At 38.2% G+C, this 26728-nt stretch overlaps 1 long non-coding RNA gene across 5 annotated transcripts in view; it reads right to left on the bottom strand.

The window, feature by feature from the left end:
* LOC110400436 overlaps positions 1408-26728 on the bottom strand; it is a 35455-nt gene continuing 10134 nt past the window's right edge. The window contains exons 2-6 of one of the 5 annotated variants that reach the window (XR_002439837.1): positions 25639-25678; positions 23999-24078; positions 23248-23409; positions 5263-5343; positions 1408-5157 (exon numbers count right to left, since the gene is read on the bottom strand). This is a non-coding gene — a long non-coding RNA (uncharacterized LOC110400436). Of the gene's footprint in view, positions 5158-5262; positions 5344-16651; positions 17374-18067; positions 18176-19117; positions 19243-22128; positions 22328-23247; positions 23410-23998; positions 24079-25638; positions 25679-26728 lie in introns of those variants that run through there. The other 4 variants (XR_002439839.1, XR_002439840.1, XR_002439841.1 and 1 more) reach the window with 4 other exon arrangements.

Genomic DNA, 26728 nt, shown 5'->3' on the forward strand with positions numbered 1-26728 from the left:
TGACTCTGGGTGAGCAATGAGACTGCACACACATTGCATGCTACACATGCAAGGTCTGTCATTGCCAGCAAGCACCCTCATTTCCTTACTAATATGTGCCACAAACACAGCTCCAGAGAAATGGCTTAATTTCTTAATTATATTAAATAAAGTCTTCAAACCTTGAGGAAAAAAAAGTTACATGGATTTAACAGAATAGCAAAGTGATCAAGAACATTACAAACTGCAGCAGGACTTATAACATACCAGCTTACATATGCATTCATGTCTTCCCACATTTTAATGCTTAATTCCTGCATGCCTAGAACAGGTGAGCCACTCTGCCCCAAGCCAGCCTGTAGCATTGCATGGGGTTGTTGTGACCCAAGAGCAAGGTCCATGCATTGTCTTTTCTATGTCTTGGTAGTAAGACAAATCTTGGCAAGGTTCTCAGTGAAAAAATCAGATGAAGAAAACCTTGCAGCAGCACATCTTACTTGAATGAAAATTGATAATATATTGGTAATATAATAATGCAGGCAAAAGGTATGACGTGGTTCTTGTCTGTACATTGTTCCTTGTGGTTAAGAAAATCCAGTCTCAGTGGAAATTAAAGTATTTGAAAAAGTGATCTCTTTTCTGTTTTGGACTTCAAGCTCAGAAAAACTGTTCAGACTCTCAACATCATGACTTCAGTTTGTTCTGAAATTTTATATCTCAGAAGTATTTCATATGATTCACTTGAACCAAAAACAGGAGTAAACCCATCACCACACTAAATCATTTTCTTGAGACGATGTGGGCTGAAGAAAGTCATAGCAGTGAAAAGTTGACCATGAATTTACATATAAAGCCTCTCCTATTATGGGAGTACATTTCCCAATTCATATCCACATAAAACCTCCTTTGCTTCTGTCCTAAGCCTTACAAAAATTTGCTTAACAGTAAAATTACAAATGCATTTTTTTTTTAATTTGACAGAAATGAATCTTATTTTCTTACTTTATTTAGGAGCCTGAATTTTTACACTAAATACTAACTCTGTCTGATTAAAGAGCATCCATTACACTAATCCAAGTAATGAGAAGCTTTCCGGGAACATCTTATTCTCAGTCATTGCCATAAGCACAACAGTATTCTAAAGTACTTAATTTCCTTGGGTCATGATATCCAAGGCATTTCATGTTATTTGATCTGTAGTTTCATTAATTTCTTAGGATTATTTTTCTTGCTCAAGCAGCTTTTCTATGAAAACTCAGTGTTCATATCTTCCTCCTGAAATGGATTTATAATCTGAAATGTCAGAACCTTAATTTCTATTTCTGAATACTTATCTTTCGAGATCAGGAAGAGAACATGCTTTTACATCCTAATTGATTCCCCATAAAATTTCTATTAGTTATGCTAAGTAGTAGATGCTTATAAGCTAATGGAATTCGGTGATTTAATTACAGAAACATTTTCTATAATCATCTACGTCTGTCCATCACAATATTAAGTATTACCACAGCTTGCATCATCATAATATCAAGCATCAAAATCATTCACTTATCACACTGGGAACTGAAGTTAATTTCAGCTACAGGACAACTAAAACTTTTTGGCTTTCCCCACGGCTATGAACACCACCTGTGCTCTGCAGCCACCCTGCCAGACAAGCGTGCTCCAAGAGAGAAAGACATGATTGCCCCACAGGCAGTCCCCAGGGGCAGAGTGGGGACCTGCTCATAAGGTGCCCCCAAACTGCTGACGGACTGCAGAGGACTGGTTTTCTTCTTGAGGTTTTTCCCCTAGTTTCTCTTAATTTGTTTTATTCCAGAAGATACTGTTGGTCTCAGTAGGGAAATAGGTGTACCTCATTTCCTAGTTGCATAAAAGTGATAGTCAATTCTACATTCCTTATATCAAGCTTTTATATACATAAACAAGCAGACACACTGGAAGAATACTTCACAGAACATTAAATAAATTGCAACCTTTACAGATCTAAGTTAGAGAACAAATTGGGAGCAAGTTGGATGCTCCTTGTTTTTAACAGAAAAAATATAGCTCCAAATTGGCTGAAAGCATGCAGCATATTCCATTTTAATTGCCTCCATGTGAAAAATCAAGTTTTAATTCATTAAACTTTTGTCTTAGAGAATAATAACCTATTCGCGTGCTCTTATTTTCACCCTTGTATCTCAGTGCAGCACTTCTGACTGTCAGGAATTTCTCCAGTTTTAAGCATTTGGTTATGTTTAACAGGATATTTAACAAAGTGCATTCAATTTCTATTCATTTCTCTGAAGAAAAAAATCTAATGATGTTGTGTTGTAAGAAACAATTAAAAATTGCTAAGCATTCAGATTCATTTTCCTCAGCTTCACTTATGTGACTATTTTACCTGCTACCACAGATAGACACAGACTCTGTCCCTGTGACTACACTGGAATTCATACATGAGTGCATAGAAAGTGTTTCTAAATCCATCTTTTCTGTGCTCTGATTATTAAAATCTTAGCTATTTATCATATGTTGGCATTTAGAAAGTCAGGTATTTCATTTAAATATTTAGCAATCAAAAGATGTACCATTGTAACAAAGAAGTTCTAAAACTACTAATAAAAAATGAAAAATTAGAAGTGTATAGTCCACTGTTTTATCAGACCCATTTACCAGCACATTAGTTTTTGGGGCTTTTAAGAAGTAAATACACAAAGGGCTCTGAATTCCTTCCTTGAACTCTCGTACAATTTTCTGTTTACATTTCTCTTCAGACAAGATATAGCTACCATGCTTTTTACACCATTTTTGCTAGAACAAGGACCCCAGCAAGAAAACACGAAGAAACCTTATTAGGCTTCTACCAGCAAGAAACCTTACTATGCCTTTATGAAGAGCTAGGAGAACAGCTTCAGTTTCTATTCCTAAAGGCGTTCACCTCCTAGAATGATGCATTTAACGTTTGCCACAAGGTTTATAAAAGACAACAAAATTTTACTCATGCAATCATATGCATTAAATGATGCCCTTTGTCAAGAGGGGAAACAGCCTGGCAGAAGGTTGTAACCGATGGCTGGGATTTCCCACATCCATAGTGCCTGAATGATACTAGGGATCCCTTGCATCCCCAACACGCAGCATCTCAAAAAAAGATTAATATTCAGGAGACGCTACCTACTCACCTGCAAAAAACAGATCCTGATAGAATGGGGGCAGGGACTGACTGAGGTTAAGTCTATACCAGATGACCTTTAAGAGTCCCAGCCATCTCAAACTATTCTAGACCAACAGATGTATGCAAGTGTATGTTTGAAGCCATATGGCTTCCAGACTGGAACCAAATGCTCCTTCACAAGCAAAACGAGTATAGAAAAGTCTGTACCAATCCATATTAACATTCTACCCATAGACTAAAACTGGGCACCGTTTCTCAAAGTTGATTTTAATTCCAACCGGATATGCTCCCTAATGATCACTATGGTGGGTAATGGAATTGTACAGCTCTATAGCTGGAACTGCTTTCAATACAGCCTAATCTCTCTGCAACAAGTTGATTTTTTATGCAGCTGGAATGCACTAAACATAATTGTCAGCTAGTTTTCCTAAGTGAAAAAAATGAATTTAACTTGCTGAAGCACAAGAAAATGCCTTCAGCACATAGGCTGGCTAAAGCTTATTCTGCTGTATCTGTGAAGTCAAAATATTTTGTTCAAATTATGCCGTAATAATGATACATTTTTCAGAAATATTTTTATAAATGTTAAGCCCAGAAAAAAATGGCTTCGTGTCTTATTGAACCCTGCTTACTTTATCTTTCATTCCAATGAAATCAGAATTTATACAGATAAGCATCTCCTTTTAGGAATTTGTAGTGCAGACCTCAATCTGACCATGTCCCTTTCTTTACTCACATGAATGTCTCCATAGGCCACAAAACTGTGAACAATATACTGTAGATTAAATCTGGCCTATGGAGCAGTAAAGACTGTAGCACACAATCATTAAAATTATATGCAAATACTACTAGTAAACTTCATATCACGTCAGTCATACAGCAAATTAAAAGCAGCAGCTGCAATTAAGGCTTAAAAAAATGAAACGACTGCAGCTTTCCACTGCAAGTGCTCACGTATATACTGACCCCAAATACAATTTAGAGAGAAAAGTAAACAGGATAGTTGATCCACCAGTGAGATGACTTCATCACACTGAGTAGCCAGGATAACACCCCAGCTAACAGCAGATCCACAAGAAAAATGTTCCAAGTTCATCAGGATTGATCTACTACTGACCTATTCAAAAAAAGGTTAGAGTGTACAAAACACAGCATGATGTTACACAAATCTATTAACTGTAGCCTAATTACACCTGATTTACTGTAGTGAATATGGCAGGAAGAAGGACTTGAGTCCACTAATCTATATAACAAAGCAACCTCTGGTTTGAAGAAACAGTCACTTAATTTGCTTTATATACTTTCCAAAGAAACAACAATTTAATAAATCTGCTTAGAATTTTAAAAGTGTATATGCTTATAAGGTTAGCTTTAATAACTAGGAATTTAACATATTTATGCCTTTTAGCTATTTATAAAACCTGTTTGCTTTTTGTTTCATCCAAACTGCTTACTCCTGGAGCATGAGTATGTAATTGCTTTGAAAATTAATTAACAAAATTAAAATCTACTCTGAAAAAGGAAGAGTTCCTTTGCATTCAGGCTTCAAGATTGTGTCAAGGGAATTTAGTACTTGAGGATACTGCTAACATAATAGCTAAATGGATGGCTTATGCTATCATATAGTGGAATATGCTTCTATTAGGAGGTGCTCCCAAGAACCATGAAGCCCTTTTAACAGAATATGTCTGGAACAAATACATCTGCAGAAAAGAAAGCAAAATCATTCCACATGATAGAACCACAGAAGCAAATGCTTTAGCCTTGTGATATTGATCCTCCATCCCTTGAGCCCTCAATCAGATGCAGAGATGAGTTCCGGAAGTAGGAAAAAAACTATTAGAATGTCACTTCAAACTTCCAGGTTGGAAAACCAAGCTTTCCTTCCCTATCCCATCCTTAGGATTAAGCTTCAGGAAAGTAGTCCACACCCGGAGCTCCTTCTCTTCCACACTGCAGGCAGCAGCAGGCATTCAACCTCCATTAACACAACACAAAATTGAAGCCCTGTGCATGTCCTAGAAAATTAAAGTAGGAATCAAAGTCCAAAATTCACTCTTTAAAATATTTTGGTTTTTGAACACCAAGAAAATTTGCTCACCTTCTTAATCTGAAATACGAACCTGTTTTATAACAGTAAAAAGTCACTAAATCTTCCTCTCCACTGAATTACATCTGTGGACCTGTCATGGTTGCCTACAGGACTGAAAAGATAAATGTTTTAAGGAAAGAAAACCCATATGTCAGAGTTACAGAAATGAAAATGGGTTGGCTGTGTTTTGGTTTTGGAGAGGAGAATTGGTTCCCCTTGTTGATTTTACTTAACAGCTTAAGAAAATAATGTTTCATCTTTCCTCTTTTCTGCCTGCTGAACTGCAACACACAAGCAATTCCCCATTTATGGGGCTTAGTCCCCATTTCTTTAGGTTTCAAAGCTTTTAGATCTCTGTTCTAGTTTTCAGTTGTTTCTGTTTGATTGAGGGGTTTTGTTTTGTATTATTTGGTTTTGGGTTTGCTTTTGTGTGCACTAATAACACATTTATTTTTCAAAAATTCAATGGAAGTCCTTCAGAACCTCTTATTTTGATTAGTCTCAGCTGCTAGCTCATTCTTTTTAAAGAAATCCATTAGGTTTGGTTAACTACTTTTTTTTTTTTTTTTTTTGAGATGTGAATACCTGCTTTTATTCTGAAAGATGCATTTTTAAGTGAATTTTCAATTACCATTGTGTTTTCTGGTTTACAAAGTGATTGCTTCTGGCAGCCTCAAGAGACCTAGCAGAAAAAAAGTAGTTAAACAGAAATGTGGGGCTTTACTCTTGATTATCTAACATTACTGATTCCCTAAAACAGCATCTTTTATGCTGGTCTTTTACTTGAAGTTGAGTTATCTAAATCCTCACTTTCTATTTCTCAGACTTTAAAGCACAGACTGCTTGCCTGCTGCTTTCTCTGATGTGTCCAAAGAAAATGTGACATGAAGAATTAAAAATAAAAAGAGATGTCATGCTGCTGTACTTTGATGCTTGGTTCATCTCTTCCCTAGGAAATTGAAGTCTTCTCTTAATAAATAATATTCAGAAGCAAGTGTAGTTTCTTGTTTTCTCATAATCAACTTTTAATTTGCTGAAAAGGAACAGAGATGACAGGAAAATGTTCGAACTCACCATTAAACTAATTTTTTCCTTTTCTTTTTAAGGAAAATGGCTGCATTAGGTTTAACCTTTTGACATCTTATACCATTTACCTAAGCACATTTTCCTTCTTCATTGGGTTAAGGTAAAACTTGTGAATTATAATTACTTTCCATTCCTAATTAGTTACCAGTACATTCTCATACATTTTCACCTCAATCAATTGGATACAAGTGACTTCATAGGTGTCTATTAAAGAGTCCAAAAGCTGTCACAGAAGGCACATGAAACTTTCCCTGCAAGAAAACCAAAGCACTGCACAACTCTTGAACTGGAGCTCCTATTCATTAAGGAGAGACAGGCAGGTTCTTAAGTCATTTCTCCTCCAACATTTTCCTCCTACAGTCTAGGTCCTTTTCTCCAAATCCCATACCACTCCCTGTTATTTGTCCAATAGTCACTGGTTTTGTGACTGTTTCTCCCCTCCCCAGCACAGCTATTGCTTATCTCCACTTTCTTAAGTGGCAGGATTTTATTCTCCTTACAGTTCTTTAAACAGCTCTATCTTTAGAATTCATTCAATGCTAAACTAGGAAGATATTGCTCAAGATGAAGACATATCTCTCTCTGATATCCTATTAATATATAGGTCACCATTTAGAAATGGCAATATCTTTGGAATTATCTGTCCTTCATCTTCCTGGATATGAAAGCACCTTTTTGCAGCTGGAGAGCAAAAGGTTCCTGACACTACAGAGACACCCTGGTCTCAACTCTTTTTTCTTTTATTGTTATTTCATATATTTGTTCATACCTTATGTGCATAATTTTTAGCTTCTCTAATGTTCCATTAAATACTTCCTTATTCATACCTTCTATCGTATCTAATAGTCTGTGATACCCATATTAAGACACTTTCAGTGTATCATTGTACAATATAGTTATTGCATATTCCTTTGCAGTTAAAGTTATTCAGAAACTGAGACTGCTTAATCTAGAAATGAAAAGACTAAGGGAGATACCAAGTTTCCCGAGTGTATTAAATCATACTATAAAGAAAAGTCAGAATAATTTACTCTCCATATTCATAACAAGAAGTAGGGTAGCATTTCTGTTGTGAAGTAGGGGGGTGGTTGTTTGATTAGGGTTTTTTTTTTTTTAGCTGTAGAGTTGTGATTGTTTGTGAATGCCCTCATCACAGAACACACCTACTCCATCAATGAAGTAAATAACTTTATCAAAACACTGATCGTATCTGTCAATCAGGAATATAGAAAGCTATCAATAGGGGAGGGAGGGTCAGACTCCATAGGCAATCTGGAAGACAAAAAGATTGATCTAAACCCAGATTCTTTTGCAATTTATTTTTCCTTCCATGCGAGCTCACATTCACTTGACACGCAACTGGGATTTTTTTTTGCAGAACACATTAACAGAGGTTTGTAAGGAATTCAGATACATGACATCAATCTCATTGGGTAATAAATTCAGGAATAAACTATGAAGGTGTAAAAATCAGCCTGCCTCAGTGATTATGCAGGCCTTGGTACTCATTATAAATGAAACAGCTATGTTAATAATTTGTTTCAAATAATCAATGATAGTCTTACTTCATTTACTTGTAGCTGTTCTACAGGGTCAGGATGAACATTTATTTTTTCATACTTTGATTCATTTACTATCCCAGAAACAATCTTTTACACTTAATAATGATCATGATGATAAGAGGTAATGCACTGACTGCTTGTAAGAAAAAAAAGGCTGATCTTAGTAGGGATGCCATATATTAGTGGGAATGCCATGTGGAACCACTCTCATACTCACTCAACGCTCTGGATGGGAGGCCTTTAGGCCTGCTTGGAAAATCCCTCCATAAATCAGAAATATGCTTAAGCCTACATACTTAGAACACTTAATTTACAACTCACTCTTTTCAACACACACCCTTTTTCTTTTTCTCCTCGTTTCCTAGAATATCACTATTGAGGCTGCTTATTAGTCAAGAGGCTGTAGATCATCTTATAACTTTCCCTGTGCTTAGAAAGGACAGGGAAAAGGAAACAAGAAACCTTCAGTATGCATGGCCTGCTTACAGCATTGTGGTTGTGTGGGCCTTGCCAAGCACTCTTTTTTAAGGATACAGAACTTTGAAGGCATGAGAAGATGGATTCTCCACCCAGGAGCCAACAGATAGACCCAACTGACAGCAGCTTGACCACAGAGGCAATGACCTGTTACAGGGTGCCCTATAACCAATGGAACTACTACCCAGCACTGTTTCATGGTCCAAATTGCACTCAAACAACAGAAGCAGGGCTTGGAAGCTCAAAATAGCTGCATTGTCCTAGAATAAGGCACTGAGTTCAGGAATGCAAAGTGAAATAAGCCAGGGTAATAGATTTTAGGTGTTTTTTTCTTTTTAATAAATGTATAGCTGAGAGCAAGTATTGACTTTTTTCCTCTCTTCAGTTTAACAGGCTTTTTAAAGGCTGGTTAAGTTTGTAACTACATGACAGATCCCAGTCTCAATAAAACTAAAATGGAAAAATAGAGAACACTCCAGAAAGAAAAGAACAAACACTATTCAGTAGTGAATCCTGTAATAAAACATTGTTTTTAAATAAGGTATTTTTTCCTCAAGAGAAGTTTCAAAGCATCTGAAAGTACCAAATGCAGTCCTCCCTCCCCTTATCAGCCATTCTCTTCTTCTGGTTAAGCAACCTGAAGACCACCCCTCCTGCTTGCACAGAAGATGTAATTTTTTTTAATCTTAAAAATAAGAATGCAACTAAGATTGCTATTAGTTAGCTCTGAAACAGTATTAGTAAAGATAGAATTAGAAGAGATATTTCTTTTACAAGAATAAGAATATTCCTTTTCCTCTAAACATAGAGGGACTGAAAGCTCTGAGGGATTTTTCCAGCTACATCTAGAAGTCACTTAAAACTTAATTCCTCTTCATTATTCAAATGAAGAAAAGATAACAATTCTAAATTACATTAAAGATTACAAAATAAATTCCTCACAGAAATCCATATTTTTGTGGCTTACTCTGTGTATCTCCTGATAAAAAAGTTGGTCCAGGAAGGTTGCGATAAACTGCCTCTTCTCCTTAACTCCTTTCAAAGGAAGAGATTCAATTCTGCCAGCTTGTCCCAGCATCTCAACGAAGCCTCATTTCTGGAAACACCTATTCAAGCGCTCAAGTTCACACATTCAGTGGGATTACTCATGTGCTAGTGCCCACATCACTGTGGCCATACGCATGCACATCAGGCACCTGCCCTCCTGGGAAGAGTCAAAAAGTCAGGCAGAGAGCAAAGGAGACAGCTGTCAGCTCCATTTGTTGGAAAATTGATAAGTTCAATTAGAGACTTAACACTTCAACTAATGACCTTCAAGGTTTAATTTACCACTGGATGCATACAGTGCATGAAAAGAAAGATTAGTGAAATCTTTTTCATACTAATCAGTATCACAGAGTAACTTACACCTTCTATCCAAATTAGGCTTTTGGCAATCGGTCTCCACAGAGCTCCTCTAGGAATTTCCCAGTGGAGATCTGAAGATGGATGAGAGAAATTCCTATTACTTCCCCACCTGAAAGGCTGCTCTGAAGCCTGGGTCAGCACTCGCTTGCCTGCAGATTACTACAGACCATGTCAATACGTTTTACTGAACAACCTCTTCAGTGTAATTGCTGTGGGGAAAGCAACAGAATGAAAAGAGTTCAGCACTTGGAATTTAGCTATATAATTTATCTAGCAGCAAGTTCTCAAGAAAAAAAAACCTGAGAAAACTGCCCATGCATTAGTTGCTACTTCTTGTTGAAGAGAAATGGAGACTGAAAGACCTTCCTTAACTAATTAATACACCTTCTGTAAAAGTGGTGCCCTCCTGCCTGTCCAGTAACTTATGCAGTGGATAAGTTCAGCATCCCAATTTATTCTGGAACAGAGATCTGGTAAGGACCTGCTATTGAGCCAAGCCTTGGCCCACACACTGCTTTAACAGTCCAGACATCACTGCCATTCCTCAAGGCAGGGTAAGCAGTGTGATTCCAGGTAAAGATGCCAGACTTCCTTCAGCTTTAACCATTGGCTCAGCTCCCAGACCAGAGCCAGTCTTTTTTCCTTGTACCAACCCTTCATCATCTTCGGAAGAGAAGAAACTTAATGTGATGTCAATGGCCTAAAAGACTGGGCCTATTCCTTGAGTAGGCCACTAACCCTGCTGTGAATATGAGCAGTAAAAGCTCAAGAAACTGTCAGATGTTGTTTCCAACGCCTCAGGGAGTTAAAAATTACCATTATATAAAGCTGATAGATGCCTCTGCAGGAGTTACCTATCATGAAGCCCACATTAAAGCCTCATTTATATCCTTAACACTAGATGCCTTGCTGATTTGAATGTCCTTAAATGAAGGATTAATTGCCTCTCCCCCTTGAATATCTGATTTTGTGCCATCAATCTGATTACATCAGATTCCCTGGTCTACAGCACAAAACTTCATTATAGCCCAAACCCTGCATGCAACTCTATTATTGTAAAAGCAATGCCAACTGTGTTTTCTATGAAGCACCATTATTCAAGGTGATTACAGCTCTCAAACTTCATCCTTCATCTTTGCTTACCACTGAGGTTTACATTCTGGCTACAAGGTTTATGTCTGTCAGGATAGGAAACACAAGCTGCAGTCAGCCTCTCACACAATGAAGCTGAAAGGAAGCCAGCTTAAAAAGGCTCTACTTTCCTTATACATGGTGAATGGTCACTCACTAATTATGGAAATTGGGCTGGAAATTGTTCCTGAGATCATAACAGCAAAGGACAGTGTTCTGCAAGAGATGCACTTTTGAGGCCTAGGAACTGCATACTTACCTGCACAATCTGTAAAACTGTTTAGCAAATAAACTGTTAAATATAGTAATTCTATTATGTCTAACTAGCTAGAAATTTAGGTCAGCACTACCTGGCAGTCAGCCTGCACTACGAACTCCTCTTTATTCCTCTATGGAGATACAGCAGTGAACAACATGATGTTTCAACAGTAAAGCCTAGTATTATTTGCTCTATTCAGAGAATAGAGCTCTGTTGTAAGAGAAGCACGCAGCTAATGGTCATTGCTAAACATTCTGCTTATAGAGTTTTTCGGAAATCACTGGATAGTGTGAGCAAGTTTGTTCGTTTTTTTAAAAAAAAACAAATCAGAATTTGCTTTCAGTTCTGTGATCATTGCAATGACTGCAGCTGTCTTTCCCACCAAGCACCATTATCCAAGATGCTTCAGCCCAAGAACTGACTCTCATTCATTAAACGTGGGTACTGCAGGACTAGGAGACTGAATTTTCCTGCCTTTTTAACTGGCATAATTAGTTTTCCCATACATGTTTCTACAGCAGAATATAAACATGACCTTTTGTGGAAGTTTCCAACTTTCCAGGTTGCTGGATTTTTTTTGTTTTACCTTTCAAGAAATGAAGCCCACAACATGGAGATCAACCTCACACCTGCTGAGAACACAGCCATCACAGCACTGCCCAAGGATTCTGGAAAACAGAAGTGCTATAATCTTCCAGAGGGAAGGGGAAAGGGGAAGGGGAAAGCTTGTGTAGCAAAACACATATTGGCATGGACATGCTTAAAAATTTGATCTGTCCTTAAATACCTTTGGCCAACTGAAAGTAACATTTTGGTGAAAAGTTTATACTGCAAAGTAGTCTCATCAAAATAACTTTGAACAAAGCTTCCCAAAAGGAGTGGGTTTTGTGCAGGATCCTGCATTAACCTGGACTTGGGTTTGAAAGGCCACAGAGATGTGAAGGGGAAGAGGAAGAAGGAAAAAAGTTTAAAATCTCACTTCTGAAGCACAAATTGTGCAAATCTAGAGCAAATGCCCTGCCCAGCAATTCAAAGTAAGCAAGCAGAGTGAAGTGAAAGGACCTGATTAGCAGCAGAGCAAGCTCAGCCTGGCTGAAAGCAGCTTCTCCCCTCAGCAGTGCCTCACTCTGCCCCGGGCACCTTGCTGCTCAATCACTGCTCAGGCTCCCTGTGGGTGCTATCAAGAAGAATAGTGGGAACAATTGCTATGAACAGAAAGAAGAGAGTGGCACAAAATATACTGCTGCTCCTTCCCAGGCTGCTCAGGTCAGCCAGTACAGTGAGGAGTTAGACACGAATGAAACGTTCCCCTTAGCATCTTCCAGCCTTTTCTGCCTCCTGAGATGCAGTACCCGATCAGTTCAGGCATTCAAAGGCCGACTGCAATTGTTTTGAGTTCTTTACTGAAGATAAGCAAAAGCTCAAAAAAAAAACCACTGCAGTGAGAGCAGACTGGTTTTAAATCTCAAGTTCCTTCTTCATCAGAAAAACAGAGAAATTAAAGAGACATTCTGATGTTATTTTTCCTTTTCTCTCCAGAGCATTTTTTTCAGAGCCAAGACTGAAAACGGCTGAATATGAAGAAAAATATGAAGTAAAGGCAAAAATATCACACCTCTTCTAAAATTTTAGAAATAAGTTTTTATAAGTTCTCCAACAAATATTTGCAATTCTGTTTTTCTTTAATTTTTGAAATGCATTTCCATTAAAGTGAGCTGCGTCACTAGTTTTAAGAGCAGCTGAGACTACATTTAATACACACACCTCTTACCCACATCTTCAGTGAATACTGTTGAAAATACTTAGTATTTAGGAAAAGCATTCTGCTTTTCCAGATATTTTCAGAAACATGCCCTCAGGTTCCAACACTGGTTTGTCTCTATAAATACGAGGTTACAAAGTGTTCTACATTTATACCTCTAATGCAAATCCTAATAAACAGTCACCCATAAAAAATAGCTTGCTGAGAAGTGCCCATCAAGTCCTTAAAATAACAACATGCCATGCTGTCATACGGAGACAAAAATATCCTGCCTTGAAATCAGTTGTTAGCTTACAAGAGTATTGCAGGAGCTGCATACATAAGGCTGACAAGCACCTGTGAGCATTACATGCAGCTGGAGTTTCCATGCATGAGAAGAATTCTTCTCTTCACAAAAAAAGGTGATCTCAAAGATGATTACATCTTGACACACAACCCTATTACAAGAAGTCAACTGTTACAGTTGTATTACATATCAGGAAGGAAACGCATGGAAAGGCTTCTTTACAAGGAACAGCTAGGGAGGCCAGGGCTCCTCGGCCTGGAGCAGAAATGCTCAGGGGAGATACAGTAAAATGATGCAAAACCTGGAGTTCCATGGAGACAGAAAACAGGATTTGTTTGCACGCAACCCCTTCACTATGAGAACTAGGGCATGAGGTGATGCTGGCAGCTTTCAAACAAATTAAGAGGTAGCTCTTGATAAAAATTTGCATCTCGTCTAGCCAATGCTGCTCTTCATGAGCTTGTACGTGTTACAAATTGCATGTCGACTCAAGGGAAAGCTGGACACGTTCATGTGAGAGTATCAGCTGAGGATGACTAAACACGCAGAAAATTGTCTGCCTTGGGGGGGGCCTCAGCTGCCAAGTCCTAAAACTCAGAGCCAGTTGGAGCACCGCATACACGGCCGGCTCTCCTCGGGGCACGCTCATGTGGCAGATGCACAGCCATCACGCCTAATAGCCCACTTGAATCCTTCTCTTTTCTCTCCCGGATACCTGCGGAGGTGATTAATGCTACTAGACTGCACGTCCTACTTATTTTTCCTGCAGCTTGGCAGCTGAGCTTTTTAAGCATTCAAGTTTCTGGACTTCTGCTGGTTTTCAGGCTTTTGTCTTACTACACTTGCCCTGAAATACAGCAGGACCATAGGTTCAACTACTTTTGAAGACTTTATCCTGCCAAATTCTGACAAGAAACAATCTTAATGGTTGTAGTCATGTTTTTATCACAGTACTTGATCTGTAGAACTCTTCGAAGTAAACACATGAAAACTATTACTTATGGTCACCACTGTAAATTATGATTTAGATATCTCTGTGAGAGAATACTTTCACTCAAAGCATTTATCTTTCCCAAAAAATAAATCTTCTTCCCTTCGGGAACCTGAAATGATTTGAAATGGCTTTATTTTTTTAAATACAGGTAGCTAGACATTATGTAACAGAAGACCTACACTTTCTCTTGGCTGACTAACCAATATCTTCATTTATCATCTCATTTAAGTTTTCTCTGCTTCAGAGAGGTCTTAGAGAATTGCTGCCCTTTGGCACACCAGATCTGCACAGCTATGAAAACTGACAAAGAGCCACGATTCTTCACAAAAAAAAAATTTAACCCCAAGTTTAAAGCAACAAAAGAACATGCAGCCCTCTACCCTGCCACCCACCTTCCCAGCTGCAGTAGCACAGTAGCCCTGGGCTTCAAACTGCAATCATCCTCAGACTGGACAACAGTTCTGTCATCCAGAGAGCTCTCAAAGTGCTCAGTGCTAATCACCTATACTGAGCTTAAAGTATTTAATGCTGAAAACTTATTTGTAATGCTTAAAGGATTAAGCCAGGTGTTCTAGATCACTTTGTGCTATCAAGTTTTAGCTCTTTTTTTGCAGCAAATTTGGATGTAGTAAGGATTCAACAGTTCTAAGTTTTAATTTAAATTCCTAAGTTACCAAGAACAATCTGAAGAGGTCAAAAAGTACTAAAACTTAAGAAATCAACCAAGTCATTGGTGCAGCAGTTACGCTTTTAACACATGGATTTTGCAACCAGTTACTTCTCTGACAAGCATTGCTACTGGGAGAAAAACATCAGATTTACAAATAAAACTAGGGAAAGTCCTAGGAAAGCAGTCAAAAGCTATTTTATTGGGTCTAGTTTTTTTTTTTAATCTTTTTCACAGTGTCAGTCTCAAAGCTAAATTCCATGAGAAGTTACAAAAAAGCATAAATAATCATTTCATTTTTTAATCTAGCTTCAAGATTTCTGAAGCCACGCGCACTACAAGCAATCGTCTGTTTACTAATAGTTGAAACTTGATAAAGTTACTTTATAGGCAATACAGGGAAGGAGAGATTTGAAGAGAAATTTTTAACAGCACTATAAGCTAAGCGTGAGTTCTTACAAGGTCTCTGAAAAATGATGAAGCCTAGGAAATATGTATAAAGATGTTTGCCTGAGCTTGTAGAGCGTAGATAATTGAGGATGAAATTACAGACTAGATAGAAAAATCTTGTGTGATACTCATGGAAAGTCTGTTTAAAATTACTTACGCAAGATAAGTAGCGTAAGTCACAGCAGCTAAGTCTTTAGCTACTTAAATTACTTTGAAATAATTTGTTCAGTACTACCGTAGACGCATATCAAGATGTTTTACTATATATTATTCATTTTATAAAGTCAGTGAAATTTATCCACTTTGCAGCATGAATACGAAGACCAATACCCGAAGAAGGCCAGCAAGAAGCGTCACACCTCAGATGGCCACCAGCCCAGGTTCATAATAGCACATTACCTCAGTTTTGTGCTTGTTACTGGCTTCATCATGACTGAAAGCTTTGGAAAACACTGAGTGTTTCACAATTTTATACACTATATGAAAAACTGTATATTAATGCCCACTTCTCCCGTATCAGTCGTCTTCTCTGTATTTCCTATTCACATAGGAAAAAGAGCTTCCTTCTGAAAAGCTACACTAACATGCTTTGTTATTAAATCTATTTCATGCTGTCCTGGAAGCAATACCAGGAAAAGCTGAGGAACTTCCATACAAGCCATAGAAAAAAAGTTGTGGCAATTGTATCTGCTTGACTTCGCCCACAGAATATTTTTCTTCCACTGATCCCAGAAAAGGTTCTCTTTGTGGATATATTTACTTCATTGTAGAATATTGCTACCACAGTCCCTTGCAAAGTCACAAGCCATGAACAGACAGGTTAGATAGCGGATCCTGATAACCATCCCTGTGTGCTCTCTTCTGTATATTTTATAAGTACACACAAACAACCAGGCAGAAAACTACTCAACCACATCCAATAAACCAGATATAAGCATCGCAGAGAAGGAATGAATTCAAGTTTGATATAGCAGTAGAGATTAACAAATTCAAGCTTGGTCTTGCCAATACTTTTCCACATCTAGCAACTGAGGACATAAAGTGCAGCACTTCCTTTTAGCCTTTGACAGGAAATAAATGTTTTGCTTTATTTTTTAAAAAAACAAGCATAATGGGGTCACTCATCATCAGCCTTTAAATACTGGAATGCTAAGCTGAACTAGTAATGAATAAAAACAGCAATCTCTCCATGCACATGGTGGGCTTACAGTTGTAGAACATCTTTCTCTTCATAAATAATTAAGTCTGTTTAGCAAAACTTAGACTATTGAGATGTTTGACATTCAAGCTCTATAAACACTATTGCATGGCAATTACCCAGAACAAGCATCCTGTATGGTAGTGCTCACACTTTCTTTCTCTGTTGGGCAGTTAGATAATGTCAAGCTGAGAGCAGACACAATAAGGGAAAGCCATTAAGAGTCCTGTGCTAGTGATGACAAGTTTTAGCATTTCCAAAGTTACAAAGGAGGACAGTAGAGGATGTGGCTTAACCATGGCTCCAGAGTGAAACTGACTGATTTTAGCTAGGGTCTGTCATCTGAAATCCAGGAAGAAAACTACCTCTAGTGTTGTGTTAGAAAGCAGCATTCCTTTATTCCTCATGATACATAGCAGGTGACTTGACAAGCAAGAGCACCCTCTCAGAGTTCAGGTTCTACATTTGAACAGTTAAGACAGGCATATGCAGTACATTGGCATACATGTTCATTCTTTTTCAGAGACCCATATTAACATGCTATTGTCCCTTTGGGCATGCTCAGTGGTATCTAGGGTGGTCGACTGCCCAGCTACTTCTTGCCCTTTTTTCCTACCATCAGCTTCATCACTGTGGCCTTCCACCCACTTCCATCCACTTTCCTCCAGATTGGGAGGTTTCCATTGCTTATTAGGCCACAGTGAGCCGCTTTTTAAAAACAATATATGTGGAACCCGAGGAAAACGTCCTTGCAAGTTTTGAGGCAAAAGATAGAAGCATTCTGTTGTGACTCCAGTACTTCTTGTGAGGCAAAGTCACTGTGGCAGAAGATCAAAATATTCTGTTATGCCCCTAGTGCAAAACTGAGGAAAAACAAGACTGTTACCCACTAAAGCAGATGGAAAGTTTTAAGACTACCACTTATGGATTCCTTTTGAATATATTAGTTCTTAAACTAATCCCTATTACTGAACAAACCAACTTATATCAGGTCTGTGAAACATGGATTTCAAGAAGGTAACACTTCAGACCTCAGGAGATGCAAAGACCCAGAACCCATGTAGATAACTTGTGATCAGCACAGAAGTCAAGGAACTTACAGATTGTGTCCCGAGAACACAAGAAAAGAAGAGTAGAAAGTAAATTAAAACTCAGGCACAGAAGATAAGGCAGATGACAGATCATCCTAACAAATACTACTGTGTGCAACAGATTGAAATATATTTAGATATGCTGTTATTCACTGTCAAACAAGTATGTCATACTAGAAAGCCTGGAGTTTTGTTGAGCAGTGGCCAAAACAAACAACACACCTATCCTTCACACAAAATAGAGTAAAATGATTGAAGTAAAGCTTCCATAAACTACTCCCCAGCTGTTTAAGATATATTTCAAGGAATCAGCCAAAGAAATCCTCAGATGTAAGCACATACCACTTAAGTTACAGCAATGGCTGTGTATTTATGTATTAGAAAACAAGAGCTATTGTACTTGTCCTGATGTTGTAATAAGTTATAACACAACTTGAAGAAGAGAATTTGGGATACTTATCTTCATAATGACAGCATGTTTGGCAGGATTTTTATCCAGCAGGTATATCTGAAAACATCACTTCTAGTTTTACTGGATTTTTTCAGTTCTGACTTGAGTAGATGTGCTTCTTACCTGATTAGTACAATATCAAACACTCAAACTTCCTCTTCATAGAGGAAGAGGAAACAGAAGATGTGGACAGAAGTATTTTGCCCAAGAGATTTTTAACAAGGGTTTCAATTCCAGGTCAAAAAAAAAAGAAAAAACTGAAAACCACCTTTACATACAGAAAGCCACAAACATACTCTTTTCATGCAGTCCACATCATTTGTGGAAGCTAGAGCTCCCACAGAGTTTAACTGCCTATTCAAAGAGTAGAACTGAACTTCGTTCTGCCTTTCTCAAGTGATGCAAAGGATCTTTGTGACAATTGTGTCCTTTTCTCCCCTATGAAAGCTGTAGGAGATGCAGTTTGTTCACATACTTGTTTTCTCCAAGCACTGCCATAACCTCTCAAAGCTGTGCTCCCCTACCAGTAACCATTCAAAACAGCCAGAGACAGGTAGGGCTCAGTCCCATACTGACTGGTGGGAGCCTCATAATCCAGCCTTGTCATCTCTGATAAAGAACAGTTAACACATTCTCCCTGTGCTTATTCCCTCTTAATTCCTTTTGCAAAGAACAATGGTTTTTTTGGTATCCTGCTTCATCTTCCCCAAATTTGACTTACAGGTCTTAGAGATGTCAAGACTTCAAAACATAAATACAGAAAGGATGTGCTTAATGGTCTGATAAGAGTAATTAAGTGACATGAGAGCTCTTTTTTCTTTTTTAAATCTGGCGTTTTACCAGCTGAGTCAATTAATACCATATTTTTAAAAAAACATCTAGAAGTTTTGTTATTGGAAGGTAGGAATTCATCTGCAGACTCATTGCATTCCAAAGGAGTAGTAATATCAGAAACAAAGCTCCACAGTACAGAGGACCCAATTTCACAGAAACATTATCCTCAGAAGTTATTATAGACATCTCATGGGAACTGAGTGAATAAGAGCTATTGCTGTAGATGCTCTGACACCTCTGGTTAAGAGTTACAATGCAGTTACATTGAAGGGTAAAGCCTAATGGGACAATAAAGCAAAAGAAGTCCATTATCCTCAGAAAGAAGTCTCTAACTTCACTCAGGTTTTCGTTCAGTTCTGAAAAATAGCAGGTAAAAAACATCTGAACTGCTATTGTCCTCGAGAACCATGGATTTACAGTCATTTTCACAGTCAAAGCACTTCATCCACATTAAAGTAGCTAATCCTCACAGGGCTGAGGTGAACAGAGATCGTTACAGTCATCCACTTCTCCTCTGAGTGTGAAAGGAGGGTTTTTTCCAGGTCCACATGCAGACCAACTCAGTGCTGATCTCATCTACAGCCCCAGAGATGCCACACAGCAGTGTGACAGTGTCATACCATAGCCATGCAATCAAGTACCTTCTTTAGGATGACACACAGATCTAACTGCCCCAGCAAGCTGTTACTGCCACTTGAATTCTGCTTGCTGAGCCACCCGTGTAAAAGCTTAAGTTAAAGACTTACATTCATAGGGCAGTCCATCCGTTGACTTTCTTCTATGATTTCACACATGGTTATGCGTTCAAGACAAAAATTTTAATGCGAAAACCAGTGGGCTGAAGTGGATTAACCCTTTCTTAATCCAGCCTTATTTTCATACTCAATGGGCAGGAAGCTTTGCAGAAGACAACATTCCAGGTGGATACTATCCATTCCTGAAGCTACACATGCCTGTAGCTTTATTGCCTTTCAGCAGCACAAATGAATAAAATGCTACATCAAATTCTGTATACAATGATTGAAACTGAAAGTATGCATTTGAATGACAAATATGATAAAGGCTATGTAAGATATGACATAAGATAAAAATTTGATATTGGCTATGTTAACAGCTTTCTTCTCAGATTTCTATTTCACACTTTTACTGGATCCAGGTTCACAATGGAATTAGATCTTTAATAACACGTCAGTGAAGGAAGACTTTTCTCATTAAACTGGTGATAAGCTATTCTGTTGTCCACTGTCTATCTGCATGTCCTGTATTTTACCAGCAACGCTGAGGTCTTATCTGTGACACCAAAGCTGCCTGTTCAAGGCTGATAAGACATTCACTTTACTTTTTTTTTTTAAAGGAAAGATAAAACTTGTGTTTTTCTATTTTTTCCCATTTAAGAGTATTAAAGTATGAGAAAAAAAAGGGTCTTTTGTCAGCATCAACAATTGCCTTAAAACGTACCTTCCCACTAAGGTCTAATAAAAAAAGGTGCAAAATATTTGTTCTCATTTCTTAACCACTTCAACAGAACAACAATACAAAGCTATTGCTCTAATTCCTCACCTCCCCTTTCCTCAGCCACCATTAAGCATGCTTTTACCCCTTGCTCATTAAACTCTCCCGTTTCAGGCTTGGATCATTTTCTTGGGGGTGTACTTAGAGCACAAATTTGGGAAAGGGATATTGCAATCAAGATTTTACCAGCAGCTCCATTTCTATCAAGTGATGGTTATAGCCATCATGCATTGCCCCAGTTTAGGCACCACAGTAATTGCAGCAATGTGGTAGGGAAATCTACATGCCAATCTAACTACAAGTACTGTATATACCAGGAAGTTGAAGATACTAAAACAAGGTGAGAAAAAAGCCATTTTCTTCCCTTCATAAAAATCCAGTTAACTTTTTTACTATTAGAAAAAATCTGCTAGAGAACCCTATTTGTTTTATACGTACCAAAAGGAAATCAGTTTCAGTAAGAACTACCACTCAATGGTAGATGGAAAAGAGTATCTGGATTTAACTACTACACTTTCACATGAAGGAAAAAAGGTGGGAACAATCACATTTCTTATATTCATCTCAGATGTTCCCACAAGGAGCACTGACATTTTCTGACTGGCAATAATAAAAATAGACCTTCACATGAATTAACAAAGAACTTGCTGCAAACTTAACGAGCTTCCTACACATACATAGACCAATCCTTTCAGTATTCTAGTAATAAGTGGTGTGGCTGGCTTATAAAGACTTACTGATGAAGAAGGCATACTCAAGAAAGAAAAGCAGTTTACTTTGGTTTGGACTGTAATACCTGCAATGATTAATGCCTTACTGTGATTGTTCAGACTTACACTGTGAAACTGACAGAGCTAAACTTGTAATTACACATTGGTTTATCTAAAATAAAACTCCCTCTCTAGTCTCCCCATGCTATCCAATTTGTTTCCCTCACAGCTTTTGTTTCCTGCCCAAATATCCATATTAATCATCTTCCTTCAAGTAATTTCAAAAATACTATGATCACCACAAAGCAAAGCCTGAGAAATGTTCCCACTGGCATCTCATTCTCAAGATGGATTTAACAAATCTCAACATAAAATAGTGAATCTACTCTGCTAAGCTTTGCATAACGGACTGTAGAAAATGAAACAACAAAACAGAATAACTGCAAATAGTTACAAAAATATTATTCATGAAAATAGAGCATAGCTCTCAACCTTACCAACATTCATTAAGCTTTTTCAGTTAATGGCAACTGGAGAACAAGTTAACCAGCATAAGCTTGTAGTAAAATCAGCTATGTCTATGGCCTACAAGGAATAGTTATTTTAGAAAGCATATCCTTAAGAATATTCTTTTGCTGGAAATATTTTACTGAGGTGAAGTATCTGTCTTAAATTAGTATGGACTTTTGCTTTCTAACCGCATCTGCTTACAACAGAATGCAATTAAGAAATTAATCTTGTTACTTACCAATAAAAGCACTATTAATAGAAAAAGCAGGCAGAGGGGTGTGTGCATTATTTTAAACTGCACATAGTTGAAAAGGAAGTTTTTCTTTTACCCCTTTCTCGGTTGTTCACTTTCAGAAGCTCAAGCAGTCATGAAAGTACTCTGCCCTCTAGAAAACCTAGATCTCCAAGGATGGCTGACAATGAGGAGTATCTAAGCACACACATTGAGCAGCAGAATTATCCACACGTCAGGAAAAATGAATTGAACAGATTTCAAAATTAGCTTCTTACCTATGGGTCAGGTTAGGGCATTTTGACAGCACAATCTGGCAAGTAAACACTGTTGCTGCTTGGTGGAGAGACAGAGACTTCCTGGCTCCCATGCAGCCCATCTGGCATTTTCCACAAGCATCTAATTCACTTATCCAACACAAACAAGTGAATAAGCCCTGTGTGTTTAATACTTCACAGAATTTCATTTTAAAGGGAACTGAAAAAAATAGGAAGGAAGGAATCAGTCTGACTGTTTAGATAACAGACTATGCACTGTTCTTGGCTAGGGCTAATTTCATGTGCAGATATTATTCAAAAGTTTGCTGGTTGGTAGTGGCAGAGACAGTAACTTACACTAATTAAAGCTACATAAATTAATGAGTATTTTATCTTCATAAAATAGAAAAGAATTATAGTGGCTTATTCAGATGGATGCTTACACTGCCACTCACACTTCAATGGTTAAGTACTGTCATCTGTAAAGGAGTACATGTGCATCTTGATCATCAAGCCAGAATTCCTTTAAACAAAGAAGAAAAGCTAGATTTTCACTTTTCTTTCAGCAGTAAGAAAATGTAGTATGAACTGAGCCCCAGAAAAAAAATATCCTCAAACTAGATGACATCTTGCATTTGCAGGATATCTTCAGTTATAGGTATACAACCACTCTGGATTGTGGTTTTGATTTCCTTTCTTACTCACTGTTTAGGAGTGTTGAGAGATAGCAGGTCATTAAAGGCCTATTTACAAATGCCACAACAGCTGTATTGCAAGATAAAGGAACAAATTATTTTTCAGTCCCAATTTAAACTAGATTGCTGTATAAGAACTCTCTTCTCTTTAAGAGAAATTTAGCCTTGTGGCTTTAACAAAAGCTTGCAATATGATTCCTAAGGGCTGCAGAGCAGAGTAAGTACAAGATCTCGTGTATATAAGAAACACACCTTAAATCATGGCATATTTAAATGCAGGAAGTTGTCATAATCACTGCAGGTGGGCTTCACCACAGTTACAGGAGCAAAGCAAAGTCTTTCCAGCCACCAGACATTCTCCTGCAGGATAAGCTCATATCTGCAATTATGTCCTGAGAGCATGCTAGTTTATTGGGAGCACAGCAGCGCTCACATATTTGCTCACCTTTGGTGAAACAAGGCATGCAGTTCATAGCTAAAGACATCCATCACTTGGCCTTAGTGGACAGTTTGCAGGTCGTTCCAGGATCAGGTTATCTTTCAGGATGATAGATTCTTCAGCAAATGTAACATAAGCACTCCAGAGCCTCTCAGCAGGATTCAAGAGCTAGGAGATACGTGATGTAAAGCCATATATATATAAAGTCTATTAAAGTTTTGCTAAATCAAAACTTACGCTATTTTACCAGGAAGATGTTTTGCACAAGATACATGTTGGTAGCTAAGGAAAATAGTTTTATTTCAACTATTTCTGATAGTCCACCTAGTCAATCAACATCACGAAAGAGCGGGTAAAATCAAATATTATACTCTTAAAAGAACAATCAAGGGTTGCAGTCTGGTTGTGCAGGAAAAAATTACAAATATGAAAGCCACAAAATAGAAAAACAAAATGGCACAAAAAGAAATGTAAGCAAAAAGTATATATTGAGCTTCTGCAGAAATGACTGTTTTGGCTCACATTAGCAATATCTTTACCATCCACTGTGCAATTGTCAGTTTAATGGCTTTAGTCTGCAAGTCCAAGGCAGTTTCATAGGTACCAAGATACATTCCCTCTGCAGTATTACTAGAGTAGTGCTTTACAGCTTATTTATTTGTACCACTACATCATTTCCTTATGTGATTTAATCCACAGTGTTAGAATCATCATTATTAGGCGTTAAACTTCCAACAAAATGAATTCAGAATCTTACCCCTCCTGGTTGTATGTTATTTACAACACAACGTCAGTTGAATTTCAGTCACTCCTCCTCTTTAACAAGGATGTTGTTTACTGACAGTTTAAAAAAGAAAAAAACTATCATTGAATTCAAGGTCAACAAAAGTCAAAAGTAGTCTTTTTGAAGGCCCCAATCACCTCAAGGCTCAGTCTTCCATTCCAGGCTGCTCTCTTTACGCAGGTTTTCCTTTTGCAAGTTGGCAGAGAACTGCCTTGCCCTCCTGACATCCAAGGCCTCAGAGAATACATGCTGAACACACTCCAGGTGTTATTTGCACAGCAGGTTTTATAAGGCTGATAGTTCAGAGCCGAGCACATGACAAGTTAAAGCACAAGGCACTGACAGCCCTCCTGCTTTGCTGATAACCGCAGCCAGGTCATGGCTGAGCCCCAGCACTCCTACAGCCTGTGGCAAGAGGCCAGGCAGGTTTGACAGGGTCAGATTTGCACCCCATATGTTGGGCCACCTGTGAAACAGGCACTTACCACAAAAATTTCCCTCTTTTCCTTTTAGATTGACTTCCAAAAGAGCTTTAAGGAGCTGCAGCTCTAAAGCCCAGTCAGGCAGCCCTGTTACATCTCCTCAGAAATCCCAAGCTGCATTTCATTTTACTTGGTTTCTACACCTCCACTTTGTTCAGAGGAACTGGACCGTCCTCTGCTGGACTCTGAGCTCACACAGCCTCCTCATGGGGCTGGTGGGAAGGCATGGTAAGCACAGCCCAACATGAGACACATGGGGCCTGCAGCTGTGGGCATGTGGCAGGGCCTGGAATATGCTCACACATGCATGGTAGCACCAAGCCTGCACCTATTGCCTCCCTTTAAATAAGACTCAAAGTGTAATAAGGCAGCACATACAATATTACTGCTCATCACTGTCACATCCTGGCCCCTCTGAAGTTACTCTGTTTCACCCCTCCCCTCACACGCATAGCCTGGAGTACAGTTTGGCTGCTGCAGCTCTAAAACTAAAATCCTTTGGGGCAGATATTTTTCTTAATGCCCATTTGCACTGGCAGTGATCTCAGCTGAGTCCTGCAGGGCCTTAAGTTATAACTCCAACTGCTTTTTTTCCTGCTTGAAGCATTGTATTTTCTTCTCAGACAAAAAACATTCCAGAACATGAATCTGGAAATCTACATATTCCTTTCTTACAAACACATTTATGCTTCTAGTCCTTCCCTCTTGCAGCGGCTGTATAATAAAAACACAAAGAATCTTTCATAATAAAATTTGATGTAGACATGCCTAGGGTGTGAAATCAGAAGGACTCAGCAATGGGAAAAGCTGTCATCAATCACAGCAAGCTGCTCCCCCAACAACCGTCAGAAAGAGGCAGAAAGATTCAGTAATGCAATCACACTGAAAAAACAGGAAAATATTATGATTCCAGTCACTACATGTTTAGTGTTATAACACACCTGCATATCAAATTTGAGTGATGCATACAGAAAGAAGTTACACTGAAGTCAACAAGCTGCAGCTGCTTACTTTAAAGAGCTCTAGCTCTTGGTTTCATGCATCTGAAGACAGTAATCTGTGCCCTTTCTGGACTCACCTTTCCACCCCTCTCCCCCCCAGTAATCTCCCCTGTACAATCCCAAAGCATACCTTCACTCCAGGAAGGGATCTGATTTCAGCAGAAGCCAAGCTAAAAAAGTTACAGGAAATTCTACTTAATGGAGGAAGTGAGTTTGCATTTTATGGCTGTTTATTATATGTATCACAAATATATATGATATGACCTTCTGAAGTAATAAAATTTGTGTTTTCATTTCATCAGAAACTATTTGCTGCAGTTTGTTAAGGCAGGCCATCACTCTGAACTGAAGTAGTAAACACTGGACTTATTTCCCTGAAGCATGCTGACTTCTGGCTGGCACTTTGAGCAGCACAAACTAATTGCAATCACTCTCCAAACAAGACTTATGTAGCAGTAAATTATGCCAAAGCATTCTGTTAGTCTTGACAGAAGTACATCATTTTTCTTTAGTTGCCTTTAAATGAAATCTGTTGTGTTTCAACTCATTACTCCAGTATAACCTTTGCAATAAAGGTATTATATTTCTGTGTTTCAAAAACACAAGTTAAAATTGTGACTGCTTTATAATCCCACCTGAGCTGACCTGTAGTCAGAAAACCCTAAACTGAGGATGTAGTGATCAGAAATGAGTATTCAGGTCTAAGATAAAATACTACTGGATGTTTCCTATCACTTTTCAATCTTAAGACTTGAGTTTATGCTATTATAATATAGTACACTAAATCATTCTTGGATAATTATTTGCAACAGTGTGTACACAATACCTAGAGAGATCCTCACAAGGGTCATCGCCCCTCTGGCAATGATAGGTGTCACTTAATAGAGAACTAATCACTTCATTTCTTAAAGTTATATTTAGTTTCAATACAACATTTGCTTTCAGTCCAGACAGGACTGCCACCAAAAATAGCAAACACAATGCCCTTGTGGCATCACAAAGGGATCAGAGTTTGCATTTAGGACACTTGTCCACAGAGAATAATACCACTGCCAGGGCACTACTGAGTCACCAGCTGCACAAACACCAGCACCTCATCGCATCGCTGGTTAACTAGAGCGCACAGTATCAATCTTATGCAAATTTCTATTGGTTTTATGCCCACTGACAAAAGATTCTGGCATGGTATAAAGCCTTCCTGCTACAAATCTAATCCATGA

Source organism: Numida meleagris, chromosome 5 (assembly GCF_002078875.1).
Source record: "Numida meleagris isolate 19003 breed g44 Domestic line chromosome 5, NumMel1.0, whole genome shotgun sequence".
NCBI classification, from domain to species: Eukaryota; Metazoa; Chordata; class Aves; order Galliformes; family Numididae; genus Numida; species Numida meleagris.